This window comes from Cavia porcellus, unplaced genomic scaffold (genome assembly GCF_034190915.1).
Source record: "Cavia porcellus strain 051 isolate PalLab524CR breed Dunkin Hartley unplaced genomic scaffold, mCavPor4.1 scaffold_10, whole genome shotgun sequence".
In the NCBI taxonomy this organism is placed as follows: Eukaryota; Metazoa; Chordata; class Mammalia; order Rodentia; family Caviidae; genus Cavia; species Cavia porcellus.
The window spans coordinates 25127352-25154750 of record NW_026947493.1 but is presented as its reverse complement, the minus strand read 5'-3'; the positions used below and the strand labels follow the sequence as shown (position 1 = coordinate 25154750).

Here is a 27399-nt window from a genome sequence, read left to right as displayed (position 1 = left end):
TGCCACTTACCTGTTCAGACAGGGACCTGGGAGAGGCAACTTCCTTCTAACAGAACAGCATCCTCAGGTCCCCCTTCAGTCAGCAACCCAGAAAGTTTACACTTCTTAAAAACACACTGAATGAAATAGGTGAACTGGATGTTACACAGTCAACATTCTCTCTTAGCAGTTTTTAGTGCTCAAGTGAATGCTACAGTCATTGGTAAGCTCACGGTCTAAGCTATTTGTGTTTCTGTCACAGGCCTTAAAATCCTTGTGCTTCTTTATACATGTGGCAAGTGCCAGTGTAATAAGCCCTTTGAAGAATATGACATGCACTGCATAAACATATCACTAGAGAAACAGGACTGCTGAGTCCCCGGGGGTTGAAATGCTGCTGCTCTCCATGTGATTAATACGCTTGGTAAAAATAGGCCAACCATGAGTTTGTCTACATAGAAAGGCCATTGCATTTGGTAGAAAAATTATCCCCCTGAATTAATCTGGTCATATTCTCAACAGCCAATAAATATAACAGTTTTTCTCATGAAATAATATAGAACTTTTAGAGTACTAAGTTCACCCTGGGCTGCAGATCTATCATTTTAACCCAGCCTCAACCATGTATAAAAAGCATAGAGCAACAAGCAAAATGTGATTTAGACATAAACTGAGTAAAGAAACCAAGAAGCAATTAGACCCTGTGTACGAGCACTTATGTTCAATGTTACAGAGCATTGCAATGTCACAGTTCAAAGCAAAACTTGTGATTTCTGCCTTCCACCTACAAATCAGGGGATATGATCAACACACTTAGTTTGCAAAGCATCAATGGTGGTAATTTAAATTTTCCTTTCTAATAAATATGGATTTTTCCCTCTTCCAGTGATTCTCTTCTTTCATCTTTAAAGCCATTAGATAATTGCTATGTGAGCCTAGTAGCATTCACATTCCTAGCACTATGCCACGCACATCCCCTGCCTATAGTAGTGACCACATCCACACACCTGCCCTAGGTAGCTATAGTGCCCTAAGTTAAAAACCTCAAGGCCAGTTGCATACTTTACTCAAGCTGAAGTATACTGAACTTTGAAAAATGTCTGTAATAACTGCAAAATATTCACAAAGGAGTTGTGCTGCAATGTTTGCTTCTCATGCTCAGCACCTAGGCCTTTCTAAAGGTAAAGAAGTTTGCTCCTGTTTGTTCCCATGAGTCTACTCCTACACCCTCTCCTTATTTGTTCTTACTTCTGGCACTGTGAGGGGGAAGAGGTCATTCACAACACTTAAAGAGTTCCTGCTCAAGTGTCAAGCACACAGTAAGTGTTCAGAGAAATTTTAAAGTTTCTTATAAAGATGAAGAGTAAGAGTCTGGGTAAGAAGCACAGGTTCAATCTTAGACACGTTCCTCAGTTTCTGTTACTTCTCAGTATCTTCTCCCATGAAACACAGCTAACACTAGCACTTACATGCTAGGTTCTCACTGCAGGTACTGAATAAACAATCCCTTACGAAGGCTTAGATCAGTCTGTAGGTATCATAGTGTATGTTCTTGTTAGAATGAAGTGAGTTGGTTGAATCTTACAGTTCAAATCCCACTAAAATAATCTGATATTATACACAAATATGTGTACATGCATATATGTGTATGTGCCACTCTGTTTTTGTTTATCTAGTAAATACGTTCAAAGGCCCCCAAACATGCCGAACACTTCTAATACTGCTGAATGAGTTAATGTCCTTACCTTAATGAAGTTTATATTTTACTGAGAGAAAATCAATGTGTGAATAAAACCACCACATAATCTCATGTGCAAATAATTTTGTGGGTTAAAATGTTAGACAGGCTCTCACAGCAATATAGGCTAAAGGGCTTCAGAGTACCTTTTAGGGGGAGTCTAGCTCAGGAGCAGGGAAGGAATTTTAGGTAGGTGAGAAGGGAAAGCCTGGCACATGCGAAGTGATGGAAAAGCATCGTAGGCCAAGGGAACGGCTGAGGGCACGTGCATCCTCAGCCATGGGACTCAGATGTGTACAGGGGAAGGGCCGCTGGCTGGTGCATGTGCAGCTTCATGATGGAAATGAGGCTGGACACAAAAGCAAGGGGCACGGGATGCAGGCCACAGAAAATACTTCAGATTAGTTTCTATGGATAAGAGGAAATCACTGCAAGGTTTTGAGCAAGGGAGTGCCTAAATGCAGCATTCATTTTAAAAAAGACCTCTGGCATTACAGAAAGCAGGCATGGGCAGAGTAGAGGGAGATGGGCAATTACAGAAGCAAGGAGACTAGTTAGATGTCTCTCATAGTGTCCAGGAGAGAGATACTCAGGGTGTGGAAAAGAATAATAGGATACAGGTAGTGAGGAAGTAGTCAGTTTTCTACTATAAAACATGAATATATTAAATAGCTGTAACATTATCCATAGGATCGTCTATTAAAAATATGATATCAATAGACCTCATACTAGCTATATATTTTGGAGACATAAATGACAGAACTTCCTATTAGATGCAGTATCATGAAATAACAATAAAGCTGGCTTCATAGTATTTGATTCAGGGAAATGGGTTGTACCATTTATAAATATTGAGAAAATGCTTTCAGGGGGAGGGAGTCCAGAAATCAAGAGTTGACTCTGAAGATGCATTAGGGTTGAGATTATTCAGGGCAGAGTTGAAGGACAGGTGATCTTGTAAGTCTAAAGGTCAGAGTCAAGGTTGGAATGGGAATTTGGGAGTGATCACCAGTGAACCAAGGGCATCTTAAGGCAGAGAAAGTATAGAAAAGGAGGACATGAGGTTTGGACTGCACAGACACCAAGACCTTCTCATTTTTAGGAACTAGGAATAGGAAAAGGATCTTAAAGGAAGACCAAAAAGCAGCACCGTGCCAGGCAGGCGCAAAGGTGTGTGTGCGCGTGTGTGCGTGTGTGGTCCTAGAGCCAAGTACAAAAGCTGCTCAGCGGGCCTCTTGGGAAACACCCAAAGTGTACATCACACTGGAAATTCCAGGGCACAGCAAGAATAGAATGTCTCTGAAATGCGCTGTGAAAGAATCTGTGCTAAATATGCTGTACATGGCAACTCTCCTATTCAGCTTCTATACTCAAATGGCAATAACTTCATCCACTAAAAATGAGGATAAAATAAAACTAAACAAAATATTTGTGGGGAGTTTGAAGTCGTTCTAGGCCAGATATTGTTACTTTCCCCTTCCTTCTTCAGATAGCTTCACCATTTTTTTTCAACCATGTTTTCACATCCCACTTGCCAGATTTACTTTAAAGGCAACAACCATCCCTGGTTCTTAACTTCCTGAAAGGATTTTATATAATCAAAAACTTCAAAATGCTGCAGTTTAAAGGAAACAATGAAACTAGTGAGACATCATCGCCATGTAAATATATACACTTCAGAAGGCCTCTGAGCTGCAGGGAAGGGGTGGGCAGGCGGGTGAGAGTCCACCCAGGGCCTCCAGGGTTTATCACCTGGACAAAACCACTCCACGCGGCAGGAAGGTGGGGCTCACTCCCTGTTATTCTCGGAGCAGCCTGAGCTGGGCCTCTGCCAAGGTCCCAGCTCCATTCAGCAGTGCTGGGAGAGAGGACCGAGGGCGGGGCCGCCTCCTCTTCCCTTGTGGCAGAATGACAGGCTGCCGGCTGGACACACGCCTGACAGATGGCATTTCAAAGGGTTTTCAGGAGCCATCTGGGGTGGGTACAATTATTACAAACCACACTTCCAACAAAGCCAGAAGGGTTACTTCCTAACAAAAGAGAAGTAAAATGAATTCTATCATGTTTCTCAGGGACAGCCCATTAAAAAGAAAGAAAGAAAAAAGAAGGTACCACGGTGACAGACGGATGCGTTTTTCACAGCCTACAATATTGTCTTCTGTGTAGCTCAAAATCAGGTCAACAATATCTAGCAGTTATCAGCTTTAAGCAAAGCAATACAGTATTTAGCCTCTTCCGATAGAGAGAGAGAGAGAGAGAGAGAGAGACAGAGAGAGAGACAGGGAGAGAGAGAGACAGAGACAAAGAGACAGAGACAGAGAGACAGAGAGACAGAGAGACAGAGAGAGACAGACAGACAGACAGAGAAAACAGGAGCATGAAATACCAGGAAAAGAATAATGGCTTCTATCTCCTGGATATTTACTTATGTCCCAGGCAGTGTGTTAAGCATTTAATATTACTGTGCTCAGTCTTCATGAGCAAACAGAAGTAAGAGTTAATATTATACTCATTTTACTGACAAGGGTACTGAGGCACAGACAGGGCAAGCAGCCTGCCCAGATCACCCCAGAGCACCCCAGGCTCAGAGCCTGGCCTGTGTGACATCATTCCCCAGTGGCAGCACCCTGCCCAGCAGAACTCTGCACCTTAAAGGGATGCGCCATGCCTGCGTGTCTCACCAGGCAACCTGAATCCCAGGGGGCTGCTGAAAAGGGGCACTTGAGCCTGAGGAGTCAGATGTCTCTACTTTAAATTTATACAGCTGCATGTGCCTAACGGCAGCCATGCTACCCAGCACCCTCCTCATCCATGAGGGCGTCTGGGCTTTTGTGTCACTGCGCTCAACACCATGCCTCGGAGCGTATCCAGCTCTCTAAATAAGTAAAACAAAGTGTGTGAAGCAGCAAGACATCTTGGATTGCTATGAGAAAGCCTTCCTTTCAAAAAGCTCTTAAACGATCTGAAAAATGATCCAGGTCTACCTGTTTTATCTTACAATTTCTATGTGGTCCTACTAGCTGTGGTCTCTTGAAAAACAATTTTAAGACATTTGTGGTGATGTGGTTTGTAACAAACAAGCAAAATAAAACAAGTTTAAAAACAAAAGAAGCCCTACCAAAAATGAAAAGGAAACGGTGAATGTGGGAATGACTAGCTGAAGTGGAGGCTGTTTTTGCTATACTATAGTAAATGATAAAGAATGGCTAGATCTGTACATTTGCCAGGAAGAATGTCTGTATTTTGCATTGAAATCACAGAAACTAAAATACACACAATTACTATATTTCATTGAAAAACAGAAAATAAAGCTTGAGGCTTACTACATGTTTTGTAACTTTGTATTTACATAGTTTAATGGGTGAAATAACATCAAAGCCTTAACACTGCTAACTTTAGAATAGCTTCCGTGATAAGAGATAAAATAACCATTTCTTTACTGAAATATCTCTCATATTCTGAATTATACCAGTGAGCTGGCACTTGTTCAAGGATTTTATAAACTGAAAACAGTAATTACTTAAGAAACACTTTAGGACCTGATTTCTTGGGCTTCTATTTAATACCTTCAATATTAATTTAGTTTTCACAAAAGATGCAAATGAATTATAGATGGTAGCTGAATCACAAGAACAAAACGTTCCAAGGTTCTTATCTCATAGCAGGCCAGCATCAAGGGCAACAGTACTTGCCTTGAGCTAGGAAGATGAACAGATCACAGATAAATCTGAGGAGAAGGTGGTACTATTTTTCTACCTGATTCTATTTTCAAACACTGAACTACATTCCTGATTACACACTTCTTTTTAAGCATGAGACAGAAACTTTTTTTTTTTTTTTTTTTGGTACTGAGGATCAACCTCATGACCTTGTGCTTTGCCAGGCAGATGCTTATGCTGCTGAACTAAATCCCCAGCCTCTTTAAGTATTAAAATATCTACAAGATTTGTACCAGAAGGTGAACATTATCAGCCCTTTCGGCCAACCTATCACAACTTAACTGATTAATGTGTGCTATGCCTTATTCAGTGTCGCAGGAGAAATTAGCAATGGCCCTAAAGTTCGCCCAGCAAAGCTTGAGTGTCTATTTGCTTCTCAGCACATTTTATGGTTCGTAAACCTTGAGTATATCTGGCTTCAGTGACCCTTACTGTAGGGATCAGAAAGTGACTTTCCTTGTCTTCAGACTCTACAAACTATGGATAAAGAAAGGGAATCGGACAGGAGCTCACATGCAGTCTCTTACTCTACAAATTCTCTTGCAATATTCAGTCTTAAGTGTCAACCCCTCCAACCCCCCCAAAAAACAAACAAAATCCCCAGAAAGCCCATCAATAAGCCATTTCCTACTGTTTCATGTTCTCATCACCACTGGATTACAAGACAAGCATCTCTGCTGAGATCTTTCTCAGCAGCTGTCCAGATAGTCTAAGGGCCAAATGGTTAATAAAAGCAACACCATCTCACTCAGATCAAACTGCTAATGTCCTGTGGTGCCACATAAAGTCCAATTAATCTGAGTCCTACTTGTCAAAATCTAACAAGACTGCAAAAATTAATAGTTATTTCAATGACACCCACATTAAAAGCAGTCACTGTTTTCTACTATAGTGTGGTGGCCTGCACTTGTGAAGGGTCCAAGATGGCCTGCTGCTGGCCAGCCTTTAGCTGATGGTACAGTGCACAGAAAAATGTGTCACTTCCAAAGTTTGTGCAGTTCCCCACCTCTCTCACAATTTCTTTCATTGCTGGGGATCAGTAGCACTATTTATGCAACATTTCTCATCAAATCAAAAAGCTTTATGTAAAAAGCAAACAATCTCCACACGCCTATTAGAATCCACAGAAAATTATTTTCTAAAAATACCAAATGCTAACAAAACTATGCAGCAACTGCAACTCTCTTACCTTACTTGTAAGAACACAAAATGGTACAAACCCTCAGAAAAATGTTGGCAGTTTGTTAAAATGTTAAACATAAACTCACCATATATCCTAATAATCCAACCCCAGAGAAATAAAAATGTAAAATTCACATAAAAACTTGTTCACATATGTTTATAGTTGCTTTATGAATAACTGGCCCATTCCTGGAAACAACCCAAATGTTACACTCCACAGGGAACTGCTGCTCACCTCTGATACAAACGGCGGCCTGAACCTAAGATCATTATGTTAAGTGAGAGGAAACCCAGACTCCAAATGCTGTTGCTGCATGATGCCATGTGTGTGATATCCAAGGGAAGGTAACACGGCTCTGGGGACCTGCAGCCCAGACAGGGGTGCCATGATGGCCAGCAGAGCATACTATGGAGACTCAGAGACAGAGGATGCTGTACCCTGCATCGCCTGCGAGCAAAGAATCAACTTCATCCCACCATAAAAGCCGTTTCATTCAATCTAAAGTCTGAGGTCTCTTATTACAAAAAGAGATCAGCGAACAATGGGAAGGTGTTAGAGAATGTTAGCTCCAAATGGAGACTTCCTCCTTACCAGAATTGTAAGGATCTGTCTTCTTAGAAAGTGCTGCAAGGGATGGTTTCAACAGCAAGTGTTTGTTCTCACCAGTGTGAAGGCGTCAGGTCCTAGGCTGCAGCACATTCCGGCACTGAGGGCCTCTTCCTGGTTTATAGACAGCTATCTTTTCTCACTTGGGGAAGGGAGAGCCTCCTTTTTTTGCTTCCTCCAGTATGGGGAATTGAATCAAGAGCTTACCAGCTGAGCTACATCCTCAGCCCTTTTTAAAAAATTTTAAAAGGATGAATTTCTCTTAAATTGCCCAGACTGGGTGTAAACTTTTGATTCTCCTGCCTCAGCTTCCCAGAGTGCTAAGATTACAGAAAGACATCATTTCTCCTTTTCTCATTTTTTTGAGGAACTTAATTCTACCGTGAGGGACCCACTCTCCAAGAACTAATCCAGGCTAATTACCACCCAGAGGTTCTCAGTCCAAATACCTGTGCCAAGGGTGTTAAGAGAACCCAGTGTGTGTGTGTGTGTGTGTGTGTGTGTGTGTGGCGGGGGAAATGTGGGGTTCAAGCTGCATAAACAACTCTAGTGTTGTGGAAGGCACTGAAAGCAATTCTGTGGCTCCTATTCCTTTTGGGGAAGTGGTGTGTGTGTGTGTGTGCGCGTGCGCGCACATGCATGCGTGCCAGAGAAAGAGAGAAAGAGCTCCGAGAGAGAGAGAGAGAGAGAGAGAGAGAGAGAGAGAGAGAGAGAGAGAGAGAGAATGGTTCCCAGATGTGACAATATTGTGGCCTCTGGTCAAAGAGTACATGTGACTCAAAACTGTGGCCCTAAGTAAACCACACACACACACACACACACGCACGCACGCACATACAGTCTTGTATCTTTAAAAAGTAGAGTCTGCACTCAGGAAGTTGAGGCAGGAAGCTCACTGCTAGTTCTAGGCAAACCTGGGCTACATAGTGAGTTTGAAGCCAGCCTGAACTACATAGTGAGACTCTGTCTCCAAAACAAAACATAAGGGTCGGAGATTTAGCTCAGCAGCTCGTGTGCCTGCCTAGCAAGTGCAAAGTTGTGAGTTCAATAGCCAGTACTAGAAAGAAAGAAACAAACAGAACATTAAAAAAAGTGCAGTCTGATGTGCTCAGTCCAACCTGAACAGATGCTCATTAGAAGTAGGAAAGTACCTGAAAGGGCCTGGAATGTGGACTGCCCCCTCTGGAACCTCACAAAATAAACAGGAATAAAGAAAGCCAACCCAATTCTAAGGCGGAGAACGCAAGGCTGAAATTGTCCAACTCAAGGCTCCCTACATAGCACAGACAAATCACTTCCTCAAGTCACAAGGAAGAAAGGTCACACAAGGCAAAGAGAGTTGAAGTCTTCTAAACTTACTATTTTGACTTGCTGGACACTCTCTTTCTTCAAGCCTCCTTCATGAGAACAAAGGTCAGAAACAGTACCTTCACTTTTCCATTCTGTATTTTAAAATGGGATAGATACTCAGCAATCCCATCTGAATTGAATACAGGGGATGGCCAAGAAATACAGCAAAGAGTTTTACAAAATTTGTCACAGTTAAAAAAACACCTTGCCCTTGAGTCCCCTCAAAATACTCTCCTCCACTCTGCACGCGTTTATCCATCCTTCTTAACACTGCAGCGGCGCTGGAAGTCCTCTGTGTGAGTTACGAGATGTAATCAGCTGAGAGCTGCTGCCACATAACATTTGACAGAAAGGCGGGAGTCTGAAAACATAACCCTGTGTCCTCATCCCCCTTACTTGCCTGATTTGGCACCATGCAGACTTCTGACGCCCAGAAAGGCTTCAGAAAGTGGCAAGAATAGTATGATACATAAATGTGTTTGAAGTGAGGCAAGTATTTTAAGGACGTTAATGGCAACGTCTTTTACTGTAATGCACCTTAAAATTTAAATATATACTGTAGTAGTATCTGATCGTATCTTGTCCCACCAAGCTGCTCAACAATGGTGAGCAGAGACAATGATTCCACTGCAGTTGGAACTCACATGCCAGAGGGCATCAGTTCCATCCGCGTGTGATGGAAGCAAAGGAATCTCATTAGTAGATCACAGCTCGAATGCTTCCCACAGACAAGGACTAGGCATCTGCTCCATTCTGTGGATAACTCAGAAAAGCACCCTGGACACAGAGAGGTGAATCATCTGATCTGGTTTGCCTGAGCCTACTTCCAGCTTTTTCTCTTTGCAGCTGTGACGTGGGATGAGGAAAGAGGACTTCTGAGCAGCAAATAAGAGTAGTTTAAGAGAAATGACTCAAATCACCCAGGTATCCTTTTCCTGAGGTCAGCTGCCTTTGGGAGCACGCACAGCTCACCCTGGGGGGAGTCAGCTATGGCACGGAAAACAAGAAGCCCGGGGATAGCAGAGTGCGTTAGGTGCTTGTCTATGGCCAGCAAAGGCTCCTGATCATTAGTAAAGGCTGCAGTTCAAATGGAAGGATCTAAGTCAGGGTTGCCCAGCTCTGCCACTAAACCAATTGAGTGGGTGACACCAGACGACCCCTTTTATGTACTCGATACCCTTGTATATAAAACAGAATTGAGTACACACTGCCATGACTCTATTTGCAGGATGGTGATAAGACACAAATCAATTCATGCGTGCAGATACAAATCCTTGACAAATTTACAGCATTTAAAAATTTTCTTCATAAAACATTATGTATTGGGGCTAGAGATTTAGCTCAGCAGCATAAGTACTGCCTTACAAGCAGGCGGTCATGAGTTCGATCCCTGGTGCCGATAAAAATGAAAAAGACAAAAAAAAAACCCCATTATGTATTTAGCTCAATATTTATATTTCATATGCATTACCTCACTTAACTCTTCCGAAACCCTATAAAATATGTAATATTATCCCTGTCACAGATGAGAAAACATGCAGAGAGTTTATGTGACTTGCTGAAATTACACAGCTGGTAAATAGCAGAACCAGATTTGCATTGTCACAGAACAGCAAAGACATCTGTACAGAAAAGAGACACTGGGGCAGCGGGGGTAGGACAACACCAGGGCAGTGTACTGTGTTTCCACAGCTCTTCACCTGTGGCTGAGTAAGTCAGCCACCGTCCTCATCCCAGAAAGGTCAGGAGGTATGGCCCCGAGGGCAGAAGAAGGCTGCTGAAGTCCTTTCAGGACTCTCTCGACGGCAAACCCAAGCTCTTAGGAACTGGCTTATTGTCTGCTACCCAGAGCTGTAGGTAAACCAACCACACCAGAGTCCACCCAATAGGAAGGTCAGGTAATGCTGGGAATGAGAACCCTGGCACCTGTAAACTCGCAGAAACCCTGCATTTGTTAAAAACAGAAAAGCACAATTTTCAAAAACAGTATTTGGGAAATTAAGTGTAAGAATCTTCAACAGTACCTAAATATCAAAAACCAACTTTTGAGAACTGTCTTGATGGATTCACATTCTGAGGAGAATTCAGGAAATCAGTAATGTCACATCCTGGTACCGAAGGTTGCCAGTCATGATGGGATTACATCAGTTAAACTTCCTTCCTGGTAATAGTTAATACTTTTAATTCCTCTGAATTAATCTCAGCAACTGTTTATCTTTAAGGAATGGACTAATTTCCAATTATTTCAACCAGATAATTTTCAAAAATGAGGGAAAACTTACTACCTTGGTGAAAAGCTGTGATTAACAATATTGAGTTTCAACACAATAGATGGTTTTGCACATTCAATGCCAAGCACTCAGTGTCTCTAATGCGTATTTAGTAGCTTGCTTTCTTAGTTTAAAAAGGAAAACATCAGGAGTGACTGCAAGTGAGCATACGGTTTCTTTTGAGGCTCATGAAAATATTCTATTCTATAATTATTGGTAGTTGTGATAGTTTCAGTTCTGTGAAAATAATAAAAACCACTGAATTGGATACTTCAAAAGGATGAATTTCATGGTATAAGAAAATTGTATCAATCAGCTGTTAAAAATATTACACTATAAAAATATCTAAATAGGTAAAATTCTAGTCTCCAGTGTGATGAATATTACCACTTAGTAGAAAAGTTGTTCCATTTCCACAGATAATACATGGTACAATTCATTCTTCAATGATTTAATAGCTGCATCCATTCATTTTCCCAATCCAGATGAAGAGTGAGACCAGGAATCACTATGTCACATCATTTTCCCAAAAGTATCAAAGATCAAGAGCTCTCCCAGAATTGCAGTGTAACAGAGGTATTGTAGTATCTAAAATCAGATTTTGTAAGCTTAAATTGCAGATCTAGAATCTACAAACTGGGCGACCATGCCCAAGTTCAACACAGTGGGCCTTTGTTTCCTCATCTCTAAGACATAAGTAACAATAACATAATGTACTCTGTGCTAGTAAAGGGAAATGTTCATGGAAGAAAGGAAGCTAGTGACCAAGTTAGGGTATTGCTCAATAGCAGAACCTTTGCCTGGCATGTAGGAGACCCCAGGACTGAATGAAAAACAAAACAAAACGAAACAAAGAATGTAGCTACTGATCACTCAGTATATGGCTCAGTGGAGCACAGATTTACTACATGAAACTTAATTCTCTGATGAGGAATATATCCTTCCTATCTTCACAAATCTTGCTATCATTAGTCACCATTTTTCAAAGCCTTTCACACTAATTTACAAATTTCCTGATCATGACTTTAGGTTAGGCTGGGCGTTGTGGCACACACTTATAATCCCAGCACTTGGGAGGCCGAGATAGGAGGATCGCTGTGAGTTTGGAGCCACCCTGGGCTACATAGTGAGTTCAAGGGCTGCCTGAACTGCATAGTGAGACCTTGTTTCAAAACAAACAACAAACAAAAAACTGTTTAGGGCATATTTTCGTAAGAAATCACAAAGACCACATACATCACATCACCATAGCAGACTGTTTATCATTTAACACTAGCACTAGTATTCATTCACACACACAAGAATGCCTATTTACTTGAACAATGCCTGCTAAATCTGAGAGCCTACATCCCCCCTCATTCCTTGTCAACCATTTTATTCTTCACATGATCATCTCCTTCTGATTCAATGAATATCACACTTATTTCTTAGACAAATACTATGTAACTAGATACAAAGAGAGACATCACTTGAGGTTCAATACCAAGAGCACAATGGTAAGAGCAATTCTACATGGGTTTTATGCCGGTTTAATAAATATACTGGTTCTAAGTTCACACAGGTAAGTGGAAAGTCAAATGCATAATTTTATTTTGACCACCGTCAAATATATGCATTTTTATGTCAAGGTAAATAAGAAGGAATGTTGTGCACAGTGAAGCATAACATGTGAAAGAACACAGAGGACTGAGTGCAACATAAGCCTACATGTGAGAAGAGCGTACCACTGTACCAAATAGTGGAAACATCAACGTTTCTCCCTACATGGTAGCATGGGGCTGAATGAGAGGTACATGGGGGACAGAGTAAAACGTAAGATTTCCTCCCATTTCTTATCACATGCCTTTTCCTTTTCTTCATGCTACTGTTTTCCTTGAAAAGGCTTTAAACTTGGCAGCAAAAGCTCTAACATTCAATATGTATTGAATAAGAACACTAGATACACCACTTTGAGTGGGTTCTTGGGCAGTGGAATCCACTCTGTGGCCTGATCACAACCCACTGGGCTTTTCCTCATAAATCACGGAATCAGCAGCCTGTCAGAAAAATGGATTATGGGCTTGATTTCCCTCTCCCTAATCACCCATTACCTTACCTACTGCCTGCCGCCTACCAACAGAAAAATACCCTGAGTAGGCACAAGAGCAAAAAGGTCTAGATAGGTGACAAATGGCCACTGCCCTGCTTTGCATCAGTTTTTTTCTCAATGAGCAATTACACTCGTTAGACAACTGGAGCTCATTTACGGTTCACACTATACTTTCGAGGTGGGTGAGTCACATAAATTATTGTTTTTCATCCTTACATTAAGCCAAATTAGGTAGCTTTAAGAGGTGGAATTTTCTTTAAAAAGCACAATTACCTACAGCTTCTAAACAGCTGCTTTGAAATCCAGACAGCAAGTGAGGAACACTGCTGACGTGATTAACCGAAATTCTCACCTTTACCCACACTGACTTTAAAACAAATCATTTTATTAGAACACTACATAAAATATCAGAGATTAATATAGAAATAAGTAGCAGTTTTAATAACAAAATCAAGCACAAATCTTTACTAGTACCTATTATTTTGAGTGATTATTACAGAAGAACAATAAATTACAGAGCCTAACACAAATTGGCCCTTTTTCACAAGTCTCACCTCACAAATGTCAGGTGAAAGCTTTGCTGTGAGATGCTCACATCAGTTTAAGCCTATTATATGGTCATTAACCCCAGAATACAAATTATACCCTTGTCATCTACATACACTGGACCTAATGGGCCTCCAGATGAAAGCCAATCAATGACTCCATAGATGAATCTTTACTGGAGATAAAAAAAATCATAAATTCATTAAAAAATAATACTATGTTTGCTTTCTCGTGACCCAAACAATTTACTCGTAGAAAACACAAAGGACTTGGTTTTTCTTTTGTTTCCTATATATTAATTAAATATCCTAATGATGTTTGCTGATTTTCACTCTTGGGATTCATCTATTGTCATCTCTGACAACTATACCTGCCAGTCATGGGCAGAGAGGGCAGAGTCACCTGATTTCCTTGAGTTGGCAGCAACATGAGACAAAGCCCTGGGGAAGGGACAATGACCTGGAGCTCAGGGGAGAGTTGTCACTGGACACCTGCCCCTTATACTCTTCACCTCACAGTGACAAATTCCTGCTCTGAGAAACTCACATTTTGCCCAGAGGGGTTGAAAAAAAAGTGCAAGTCTTTAATAAGCCCAAAGTAATATTGGCATCATGGCTTTTCATGGATGTGGCTTTTCAATGCAAACAGACCAAAAAAAAAAAAAAAAGTTATTTAAATGAGCTAGTTGGGAAATCCTAGGAGCTTCTTCTACTCTCAACCTATAATAGAGTAATAAGAAAAGAGTAATAAGAAATTTAAATCAGCAACTGTAAAAGTTAATCACTGAATGAAAGTTTATATAAGAAGCATGTATCTTTTTTAAAATTAATTAAATTTATTGGTACATTTTAGGTATACATAATGATTACATTCATTATAGGGAATTTGTACCTACACATGATATAACTTGCTTCTTAAAATGCTTGAATGAATACCAGTTTACATCAATAACTGGTTTTTACATCAAAATAAACCAATGAAAAATACAAAATTCACAAAAAAATCAGACTTTTGGCAAAGGTTTCATTTCTCTTTTCAGATGAGAAGGTGCTCATGGGAGAGCATGCAGAGCCCATGTGACAATCAACAAGCCTGCCACCACCCAGGGGAGCCCTATCCCTGGTGAGTGCATGTTGCTGGGCACCATGACATGGCCAGAGACAGCTTACTGGAATCGTCAGCTCAGCACCCAGCTGCTGGAACTGTCTCCTACCTACTACGGGAGCCTTCCACGGAACCAACACTGAAAAATACGCTCCAGTGCTTCTCAGGGAAAAAGGATTGCTATTTTTCACAGTCACATTAGCATCTCTGCCATCACATGCTTCAGCTTACACGAATACTGACAATAAGAGTGAGAATACATTAGGAGAATGTAATGTGTTCTCCTAATTAGAGAACCTTGTACTGCCCGATGCACAACTCAGAACTCTTCACAGAAAGTCAAGGGATTGGATGAGCACAAGATATCAAAGGCTAATTCCTGTCCTAGGTTTCAAGGCCTGGGTTCTTAAAAATCATCATTGCTGTCATCACTACCACCACCACCACCCCATCAAGTGTTCAATTCACAATTGATGTCTACTACCATTATCACCACCACCACCACACATTTGCTAAGCACTTACTGATTCCGGCATTCTACAAGTGCTCCATCAGAACCATGCAGGTTGCACTAATGTGCCCACAAGGAAACTGAGGGCTCAGAAGGCTTCTGGTTGCTCACTACATCCCTGAAGGGGCTGAACTGTGATGAAAATCCCAGATGCGTTATTCTGACAGCTGTACTCTGAAGTTTTACAGCACCTGACACTATGTTTTCAGTCCTCTGTGTCAGTCACGCTGGCCTCCTCGGCTCTACAATACTCTTCAGAGGATCCCGCCTCTGGGCCTTTGCACTTCAATGATTCCTGACCATACTCTTCTGTCAGATGGCGAAATCTTCACAAAACAGCTTTAGTATGGTTGCTCCCAAACCTCCATTCAAGTATCTGCTCAAGTGTTATCTTGCTGGTAAGAAGTTCCCCAGCACCGAGTTTCAATCACAACCTCCCCACCCCCAGCTCATATCAAAGCCATCTCCTAGCTCCACATCTGTCCTTTCCTACACTGTGATGTGGGGTCAGGTGTGTGAACCGTCCTTCTCAGGATTCCTGTGCAACAGTGGACGAGTGAGGGGGACGGGAAGGAGGAGGCATGGAGGAGAGATTGCACCTCTTGCCTTCTCGCTGCTCCTGTCACGGTGGCCCCAGTGAGGCTCTTCCTCCTGGCAGAAGCAGCTGGCCCAGTCTGCAGCTCCCAGGAGCCAGCTGCCCAGCACTGTCTGAAGAGGGGTCAGCTCTTCAGACAACAGCGCTCTCAGCTCCCCCACAGTCACTTCAGTCCCCTGGACTGAAACAAATGCAACCCCCTCAACTCTGCTCAGAGTTCAAGCTCCTACCAGAAATTATTTCCTTCGTGTAAGTGCAGATTCATTTTTGCTTTTTCAGGCACCTGCTTTAACTTCTCTTGTCTTGACTGGACCTTGAATGTCACACAGTAATCCCATCTTGTCTACTTTTACCTTTTCTATAATTTCATTTATTTACTCTTAGTCAACCACAGCCCAAAAATATTAAATGGAGAATCCCAGAAATAAACAAAAGTTTTAAATTATGTACTGTGCAGAGTAGCCTGATGAAACCTCATACTGTCCTGGCCCGTCACCTGGGATAGTTTCATCTGGTGGAACCACACTGTATATGCTACCTGCATCTCAGCCATGAGGTCAGGTGTCCAGGTGTGACAGTGCTGCTATTCAGTGAACTTCACTGTACTCAATAATGTCCTCAGAGTACAAAACAGGGACACTGGCAATTGGGTTATGCCAAGGAGATATTGTAAAATGCTTCTTTTAAGTGAAAAGGTGAACAGTCCCAACTTAAGGAAAGAGAAAAATCGTATGTTAAAGTTGCTAACATCTATAGTAAAACTGAATCTTCCACCCATGAACTGTAGAGGAAAAAAAAAAAAGAAATGCACATTAGTTTTCCTGGTGCACATCAAACTACAAAGGTTATAGCCACAGTACGTGCTGAGTGCTTAGCTAAGTACAGCACATTAAATTTGAGATATCTTAAGACAAAGGGAGATGAAATTCACATCCTGTAACAGAACACTATGTAACTGCTCTATTTCACTATTAGTTATTGTGGTTCATCTTTTACTGTGCCTAAGTCAGACGTTAAACTTTCTGATATGTACGTATACAGAAGAAGAGAAACCCTCAGGCATACGCAGGGTTTAGTACTGTCTGCAGTCTTGGCATCGCAGGGATCTTGGCATATCCCTTCAGAAAAGCGGGGATTGTTATCTTAGTATGTCATCATTTTAATGTATAAATAAAAGTCAGAAAATAATCTTCCCATACTACCACGTGAAGTCCAGGAGAACATGTCTTTGTCTTGTTTCTTTTAAGTTCTGAGCAGCTGGAAAAGTATCTGATTCATTTTTAGGTGCTGAATAAATGTTGACTGGATGAAAAATCCACAGAAGCCAGAGTTAAAGCCCCCACAGCCCCCCGGAAGCCTTCCCTAACCCTATCTACAGTTCAGTATCCCCTAGCTTTCCTTTAGAGACCACATTATTTTCCTTTCATAGCACCTTTCACAATCTGTAGTTTCTGTATCTATGTATTTGTTGTCTTTCTCATTCGCCAGCATATAAACACCATAAGGACTCGGGTTGTGTCTGTCCCGTTATATTTTTACTGATTAACATAAGCTAGGAACACAGAAGTTGCACAGCAAGTGAAAAAGCAAAACCAAAGTCTTGTCCTAATGGAGTTTATATTCTAGTGGGTGGAAACACACAATAAACTAATTAGTATATAATATGTCACTTGCTATTAGGGAGACAAAAGCCAGAAGAATGGGAGGAAATGGCAAAAATGGCAAAGCAGAATTATGCTTTTATATGGTCAAGCTGCCTCACTGAGGAGGGAAACTGAGCAGAGAGCAGTGAAGGAAAAAGGATGGGAGCCATTCAGGGACCCCTAGAGGAGGGTTCGAGGTACAGAGGCCAACGGCAAGGGAAAGGGCCCTGAGGCAGGAAGGAGCTTGGAGCCAGCAGAGTCAGAGCCAACGTGGATATGGCAGCCCCGTGACCACTGGGGGTCCTGAGAGTGGCACGGGGGCCACTGAAAGGACTCTTGTGATCTGACAGATTTAAAGAGACTGCCGCCTCCACTGGAGTACACTCTGACTCCATGACAGACTGCACTAGAAAAAGGCGCAGCAGGTTCCTAAGGAGCGGGTACTGTTATTTCCAAGGTTAGGTCAGCAGAGCCCTTGCTGCTTCTGCTTTGGTCTCGCGGCACATTGGTCCTTGAATACACCAGCCATGGGAGGAATCCAAAGAAACCCTGTGGAGAGAAACTGAGGCGTCTGGCCAACAGGTGCCTCAGACAGTACCACAGCTTCTCTTCGTGGAACAAACACAATCCCAGACATATTACAGATTCATGTGCAAAATAAATGCATGGTATGCCTTTAAACTACTAAGTTTTAAAGCTGACCGTGAGGCAGTAATGGATAACTAAAATAGAATTTGCGACGGCTTGCCTGAGGCACGAGGGGAAAGGTAAATTCCTTACTGGGAGGTCTCTTATATTGTTACAGCTAAGACTTGAGTGTTAGATTTCTATTTGAATCCAGGTATACCACTTATCAGGTGACCCCTGAACCTCAACTCCCTACATGGCACAGTTCCTTGAGACATTGTAAGGTTCCTTTGAGACAATGTATCTAACAATGAATGGTTTGTTCAATGCCTGACACATAATGAATATTGAACAAAGGAAAAGTGTGAGCTCTTAATAGGATTGATTTCTTGCCTAACACTGGCACCAAACCACTGAATGTATCAACATGAAAGCACCTCTGGCATGACTCCCTGATTCACATGACACCCTGACCACATACATAGCAAAGGTGTCAATCTCAAAGGAACTGGGAACCCTAGCTGCCCATGAGTAGTGTTGACTAAGCTGGTGCATGATTGTATGTCACACTGCCTGTCAGAAGCCACTTGTGATAGGTGGTCATCATGGGAGCTAACTGAACAGTATCAATCCCCGGTATAGTGTCTTTCTAGAAGGTTAGCATTCCCACATATATTCTGGCAAAGATCTTAGTCAATTCAGGGAGAACAACCTACTATGGCAACAATTTATGCAATTCTGCAAATTAAGAAAGGACAGTGTGTGATTTTTATCAATCCATCCATAATCCTGCTGTTGAGTGGTGCAAATGCCATTGGACAGGCAGAGATGAGTAACATGCTATCTACTAGAGGCTGGAGGGGTCTTCATGGACTACTCTATCGTTTTATAAACCAGAACTTGATAGCAGATCATTGCTCAGGACGCTAGCATCTCATCTCCATTTTATTATACTGAATAGAGAGTGATCTTAACAATAAAAGTCTGTGGCTTTTAACCTGAAGCAATAAAATTCTGACCTAACAGTTATAGGAAAGCAGAGAAACCTACTGTCATATATCTCTGTAATAAACAACCATCGTTCAAGACTCTTATGGCTTGTGTCTAGATGTCCCCCTAAAGCCTCATGTGGTCACAGGTGGGGCTTTTCAGAGCTGGCTGGATCTAGAGTGCGTGTTGCTGGGCTTAAGGGTGTGTGATTACTAAATTTGTCCACTGATTGGTTTGGCACAGTTCTCTGTGTAGACAATGGGAAGACCCTCCCTGAGTATGAGTGGCACCACCCAAACGGTGATTAGTCTCCATGGATATAAAGAAGCCAGGCTGCTGCTGCTGCCTTTGCTGCTTTGCTGTCTTCTGGCTACTATGAACTGCTTCTCCTTTGCGACGCTCTCTGCCGTGTGCCACCCTGCCTTGAAGCTAGTCAACTATGGACTGAAACCTCTGCAAACTGTGAGCTACAATAAACCTTTCCTCCTTTAACTTGGGTATTTTTTCTCGGCCAAAAAGAAGACAAAGACACATGGTTCAAAGGGCTTTGAAAAATAATGTTGCTTCTAAAATATCAATAGTCCAAAATTAGGAGCAAGTATAACAGATGTTTAGAACTTTTTACTATTTAGAATATTAAATATACAGTATAACGAATATTCATGAATGATGAAAGTTCACTATTTTAATGTAAATATGCATACCTTAGTTCCTGAGTGATTTAGTTTCCTATTGGGTAGTTGGTAGATTATGATAGTGTTGTACTCATTAATATATGTTAATGAGTAGTTTTAGGAAAAAAGCTATATTAAAAGTTATTAGCAAGTTCATTAGCAAGTAATCATGCAGTAATACTGAACTCATTCTTACAAAGAAACCTTTATTTCTCCATTGATGCATAAACTAAGCTTTACTATTTTAAGAATGGATATTAATTTTATTCTTTATTTCAATGGGAGTTGATGTATCTGAGATGCATCACTGTAGCAGTTCCATTATCCTTCTTTATAGCTATATATGTTCAAGGTAGCAATGGGTTTTTAAATCTACTCTGTATCACAGTAGAAAGGCAGCAATGGAGAGAAAACATTATCACAAAGTAAGAAAGAACCAAGATAGAATTTCATTCCTCCTTCACTCTTACAATGGTCTTTAACAAGTATAATATTTTGTCCACAGCATGGCATACAAATTATAATGTGGTCTCAGACGTAGGGATGAATTGAGGTCTCAGATGTAAGGAGAATTGAGTCAAATAATTTTAGAAAGCACTAGGTTCAACTCAGAATACTGCAAGATGTCCCCCTAAAGTCTTTCAGTGGTTGCTACTGAAAAAGAATAAACTACTCTGCTCACCCAATTCTTTCTTCATGTAGCATTTCACAGTACATCAGTTCCTTGGCACACACTTTGGGAACCATCAACATAGGCTGGTAAAGTCTGAACACTGCTTTCTGTAACCCCATGTTTTCAAAAGGTCTGCTTATCAAGAAAGGATTCCTGTTCTTACTTTCTCCCCTACGTAAAGTCAAGTTTAGCACAAAATCTCATTGTAACACATGAGATAAGGCAGGCCTTCAAGGTGTTCAGGAGGCAATAACAAATGCAATCCTAATTACATCAGTTGTTTGTTTAAAGACCTCCAGTGGCTTTCCAAAGTGTCCATGTTCATATACAAATTCTAAAAGTTCTTTCATGATCTGCTACTGTTTTCCTCCATAGTCATATCTATCAGTATTTAGAATCTCCTGTTGGATACTTGTAGCCCCCTGCAATCCTCTCAAGTAAACATTCCAAAGGCAGAGCGGTCTTGGCCAACAGCTGGGTACGACGGTCTGCACTTGGAGCCCTCACCCATTAATTCTCCACCAGAAACCACCCTGCCACCGATTCCTGCCGGGAAGAACACTCCCTCGTGTTCTTTCAGCTTCAAGCTGACCTCATTCTTCACTTCTTCCAGGAAATCTTGGCTCATGGGCTGAGTATCTCTACAATGAGTTCCTACACAATCCACTCCTTGCTATGCCATTGAAGTATTTACTCTCTAATGAAATGATCTGTTTTCTTGTCTTCCCAACAAGAACATACTCTCCCTAAGGACTAGCCACATAATTTGTCTAGCAAAACTTACACAACATTCTATCCATAACCTTAATATGCAGGACAGCCCATATTACCACTTAACAAACTGTGGTTGAACTGATAATCCTTAGTGACCATTTCCCTCAAGATGAGAAAGCTCTATGTCAGGCACTGGAGCCGTTCAGTCAGACCATGCTCTTGTCTACCCCACTGGGAAAACCCAGAAGAGGGGTGGTTGAATCACATTATAGACCATGTAGTGTGAGCAAACTTGATGATATGGGTGAGGTCAAGAGAAATAAAGGAGGCAGTGGAGAAGGAAGAGAAAACAACAGCAGATAAAGAAGTCTGGTGAACAGTGGCATCTTCTCTGCCCTGTTCTGTCCCGTCCTGTCCTGGTGAGGACAGGGACAAAGGCTGTTCTCCCAATGGCTGCTTGTCCATGTACTCAAAATGTGTAACTTGCACTATGGAATAGCAGACACTACAAAAAGTTAAAAGAATTTCAAAGAGAGGCTTAACTTTAAGCAATTCTGTTTGACTTATGGGCTTGAAAACTGACCTTTCTATCAGTTAGGATTCAAATGCACAAGCATTCTGAGAGAATTTTTCCTTCAGTGCTAGAAGGAACTATAACTAGCAGTTAAAGAAGAGTTAAAATGTCCCTTTCATAATCCTGTATCACTCAAAACAACATGTATAAATTCCAGAATATTAATCTTGAGAGATTGCACAGCAGAAAAGTCTATGAGGTCCTATTCTACCATGCCCAGAAATTCAAAAGTAAAGATCATGTAAAACAGATCCCGAGTTACAGTGGTGTCTGTTCTATGGCAAATGCCCAAGGAAATTCTCTCAAAGGAAGGAATAAAAGGGAAGACAAGAAAGAAAGAAGAAACGAGGGATTCAAGTAAAGTTAATTTTTGTCTCTGGGGAATGTTTGTTATTTTATAGCAAACCTTCACAACTACAATTTTAATCTGTATTCTCAAATTGCAAAGGTTGGTACACAAATGGCAGTAGATAATATGCCCCAATGGAAAGACCTGATGTGTTCTAATGGGAAACAATGGAATCTCTTTACAGATTCCATGAGAAGGGGCAAAAAAGTCACAAGTAAAGCCACAGTCACTTTCTCATCAGCAGCTTCAAAAACTGTTCTAAGAACTGTAGGACAGTGAATAAGATGTCCTGTTACACAGGGCTCTGCACTTAACAGGCCGGAAGTTTCATTCAGTTGCCTGCTTTCCCCTGCAGAATGTTCACCACATTCCCGAAGCAGAGCATTCATTCGCAGAGCTGCCATGGGAGCATCAAATGGGACCAGACAAATGGGAAGAGGCAGGGGTGGGGAGCAAGGGGAGCCCTGTCAACTCTAAGGAGTCAGAAGCCTGTAGACAACAGTGAATGGCATAGACCTTACTAAAGAATCACACTGACAAAACATCAGACCGCGTGGGCGGATGTTGGACATACCCAGCCATGCGGGATTCAGTGTGCTCATCACCTTCTAACTCTCAGCTCCCCTGGGCTCCAGAGGCAGGTCAGTTTGGGCCAGCATCCAGAAAACTGGAACAGGAAAACTGGCAAAGCTCCCAGCCCAGCCCATTAGTGATCTACAGAAGGGTTTCCTCAGATCACACACCCTAACCACAGGTCTTAGGTAACAGCCTCTCCTCTGTCTTCTAAAGATGATTACATTAAGGTAGAGGTTCACATGTGGGGCTTGTTAGAAGTCACTTTCCTCTTTCCTGGGCTCCACCTCCCTCACCTACTCAGAACTGCGAGCGTGGACAGGAATTAATCTTCTTACCTCCTGATACTCAGCAGCAGCTTCCTATCACTGGCCTCATCTGGAAGACCCTCCTCTGTCCATAACCTTCCACGGAGGATTGCAAACCGCTGTCAAAACCCAGGGGCAGGGAGAAGCCTCTCCGTATACTTGCATAGCCCCATCAGTGCTCACCAGGGTTTCTTTTTCCCCTCTCTTTCTTCTTTTAAAGTATCAATGGGTAAAAATAATATTTGAAATAATCTACAAAGAAACAAATTATTCATCTTTGGAAAGCTTTTAAAACCTACAGAAAAAAAAAAAAAAAGCCTGTAGAACGGCTGGGTATGGTAGCACTTGGGAGGCTGAGGCCGGAGAACTACCATGAGTTTGGGGCCAGCATGGACTACATAGCAGGACCCTGTCTCAAAACAAACAAACAAACAAACAAAAAAAAAAACCAAACACCAAGCCAAATAACAGAAAACTGTAGAACTATGATAAACCCATGATGCCCAAAGATTTCATTCTTACTGAAGAATCAAGTATGATCTGAGAAATGTACAAGTTCTGTTTAGAATACTGAATTTTAAACTAAAACAACAGCCTACCTTTCAATATGTACTACTGACTGCAATAAGCACTGAATCATCATCAGAGAGTGATAGCACAGGGTTTTCAATTACAGTCACCCAAAGCCTCTGGGTTGTAAAAGTTTATGCAAAACCAGAACAAAACGATCACGTTGTCTGTCACCACCCCAGCAGTGGACTGTGCCTGATTCATAGCACCCTCAGCATCGGCGCTGGGACCCAGCCAGCCTTCTCTAAGTATCTAAGGACTGAGGCCCACAGTGGGGAGGCAAACCCTGCCCTGTGCTCACCACAGACCTTCTGGGGACTTCAGTGCCTTCGCCACATCTCAATCAGGCGAAGAGCATAGCTGTCAGGAAATATGTATAGAAAAAGAGTCCCTCATCTTCAGAAAAACTTTGTTATCCACAGTCTGTTTTTAAAGGACCCACCTGATAGTCTACATTTCCAACATAGTTTGTATTACCGAATTAGCTACATTCATGAGTAATATTTTAACACTTTAATGTCAGTGAGATGTGTGATTGTTTCGTTTTCTCTCTTTTTCTGTTCTTGATGCTCAATTTGTTGTGAAGGTGCTGCTGATATCTTTGCCATCTTTTGCCAAAACGACTGCTCAAATGAAGGGAATTCAGGAAGTTATTGCCCATAAAGCAAACAAGGTGCCAATGAAATGGCTGATTCTTGCATGTATTTCATCTGAAATTTAACAAAGTCAGGGAAATGGGTCCCACGAGCACACTGCCAAGCAAAAGTCGCAGCTCTCATCAGCAACCTATGCTCTGTGGTCACTATGCTACAAGCTGTCACCTGCATGCAAATCAGTTACAGGTGCTACAGTGCTACCTGACATATTAAAAGAAGCACTGGACAATGAACCATTCTCTTCACGGAAATCCAGTTCAATGACTTAATAACACAATGCACCTACCTGCAGCTGCTCACCAGCTGAAGAGCCCAATTCTCCCCTACGCACCCAACATTCACACTTGACCCCCTTTGCATCACTTTGCACAAACACAGCGACCAAGAGGGGAGCTTCCAGGCTCTCTTTTACAGACTAGACTTGTTCAGCTCTGTGGTGGGCGCACTCCCTGGACAGATAGTACGCGTAATTATGTGATAAGTATTCCCCTAACTCTCTGAAGGTTAAAACATTAAAGGGTCATCAGACCCACAGCTGTTAGCTCCTGGCTTTGCCATTAATCATTAACATTAAATCCTGGGGCTTTCAAAGGCCACCATCAGGTAGTAATAAGAAAAGAAGAGTATCAAGCCCTTAACCTAAAACAAAGCCAAAGCAGAAAGTCAGGCAGGCATGTAGAGATTTGGAATGGCCACTTTATTTCAGGAAGACTAAGCTTCCACATATCCACTTCCTCCCGCGGCAAGTATGTAGATTTCTCTACATACTTGCCTTCAATCAGAGTGGTATTCCATAAGCAAATGAAGATTTTATTTTAATTTTTTCTTTTTATCGGTACCGGGGATTGAACTCACGACTACCTGCTTGCAAGGCAGGCACTTATGCCGCTGAGCTAAATCCCCAGCATAGTATCTAGATTTCTCCACCGGGCACCCTCAAGCACTGCTGCCAGGCTGGAACCGCAGTGGAAAAGCCAGTGCCTTTGCACCTCAGCAGCTCTGAGGAAGCCCAGGCTCCGGCAGGATGACTGTAAATACCAACTGGCAGTTTAACAAAAAGTAAGGTGTACTCATCTTTCTATGAAATAACATTCTCTCTACAGACTACATTTTTGAGCAGCTGAAAGAATGCAAAGATATTGCGTGGGCTGTAAGCTAACACTGCTCGGCTGCTATCATTTACATGAAGGAAGAAACTCAAGTGCTTCACAAGGGTGCTCTAAGCCTTCTGCTTCCAATGCCAACAGATGACCAGCCTGACCAGCCTTTCCTCGATCATTGTCAAATGACACAAATTCATCTAATGGAGCAAACATCACCTCACAGAGCGAAGTTTGGGGCACGCGATGCAGACCATGCCGTGAAGAGCCAGGGAGCCTTGTGCTTACAGACAGCCCCCCACACCTCACAGAAGCACTGGCCTCTCCAAGCCTGCATCCACAACACAGAGAAAGCGCCGGTCCCAAACCTGTGGTGCTCCTTCAAAGCTCATAATCCAGGCTGCTCAGCAAAGGTGTGTGGTACCCTCAGCAAAGGTCAACCCTCATTCCTTTTCCCTCTTTCCCAGGGAAATGTGGCCACTGTGTCAATATCTTATCTTGCTACTGAAACATTGCCATTAATGATATCAAAGCAGGATGTGTTCTTTTCCAGAAATAAAAAAGGATCCTTGAAATTTCTACCCAGCTTTTAAGCGAAAGGTTTAGAGCAGATACTGCCTCAATTTATTTACGGTAAGATAAGCACAACACAAAAACCCTTATTTGAACCATTTCAAATGTAAGTTCGCTTGCATTTAGTACCTTCACAATGTGGCCCAACTGTCACCCCAGAGGAACATCTCACCATTAGGAAAAGAAACTGCTACCTCATCTGGCATTCATTCCCTGCTCCTCCCTCCTGAGCTTGGCAACTACCGTGCGTTTCCCTAACTTGGATGTGCTGTGTAAACCTGGCGTTTCCCATACCCCACGCTTCTGAGGCCGACTATGACACAGCATGCATCAGTATTTCATCCTTTTTTATGGATGAGTGATATTCATTCCATTCTACAAGGACACCCTATTAGTTTATCCACCTATCAGGTGATGGAGCACAGGTTCTTTCTACCCTCTGGTTCCTGTGAATAGTGTCATGTGTGAGTTTTCACTTAAACATCTTTTTTCAATTCTTTTGAGTACATACTGAAACATCAAATAGGGTTTACATACAAACTAAAACACATGCATGTGCACATATAACATGCAAGCATACATGCATGTATTATAAACATATGTGATATACACACCAAGATGACTGATGAACATTGACGTAAGCCACCATTCACACCCACAGCAGCAAACATCTGCTGTACATGGTTAAGTCCTCCCTTTCATCTTCTCCACCCTCTGAGGTGATTCTGACCTGCTGTCGCCTTCACATTTGTGACTCATAAATGATGGCCCGCCTCTCCAGTCTTTCTGCATGTGAAGCACCATGTATCTGCGTGTGTCTGGCTCATAGCAAGTGCATCAGCAAATGAATGAATGGATGGATGGATGAATGGATAGTGAAGGAAGCAGTGCCTTGCACATGGCACAGATGTGGTAAGAACTGAATGAGAACAGCTCCACCATCACATACTATATGAAGTCAACAGCAGAAGAGGACATTCTGCAGAGCTCAGTGTTACTCTGAATGTCATCTTCTGGATCACCTTCACCAGTTGTTACTCAGGCCACTGAATTAGGCAAATGCTAGGAGTCACCTTGACCTTGCTCTTCTATCAGAAAGTTCTTCCAGAATGGTACATAGCACAGTGGTCACAAACACAGGGATGAAGCCAGACCACCCAGTGTTGGACTACCCACTGGCCCTGTTACAGTCTGCAGCTCCCGTAAACCTCTACTTGCCTCTGAAAAACAAGGATAATAACCTCCATGCCTTCAAACTGCTGTGAGGACTCCACGATGTATCTCATGTGAAGCGTCTGACAAGTGCCTGGTACACAGGCAGTGCAATCAAGGGTAACTTTGTCATTAATTAAGGGAAAACATTAACTAAATTCTCCCTTTGGATGATCAATTCTCTCAGGAAACACATGAAACTGGTAAAATTAACTCCAAGTACTCAAATTTGGACTCACTGCTTACATTAGTAAAGAATCTCAAATTTACATCTAAACTTTATGTAGTGTTTTCTGAGTTACAGATTTGCTTATTATCCAACATTCTACATGAAATCTCCACTTACATGTTAATATAATGAATTTTAAGAATCGCCACTGGGGGAAGCTGGGTAAAGGGTACATAGAACTCTCTTTAGTGGGTGTTCAAGTTTATAGGAGTCAAACTATTTCAAAATTAAAGGTGACAGTATT

General features: G+C 42.0%; 1 protein-coding gene across 25 annotated transcripts in view; it reads right to left on the bottom strand.

Annotated features, from left to right (window-relative positions):
• The window catches only part of Magi1 (membrane associated guanylate kinase, WW and PDZ domain containing 1), a 589708-nt gene that overhangs the window by 124548 nt on the left and 437761 nt on the right, over positions 1-27399 (bottom strand). The gene's annotated exons all lie outside the window — the stretch shown is intronic.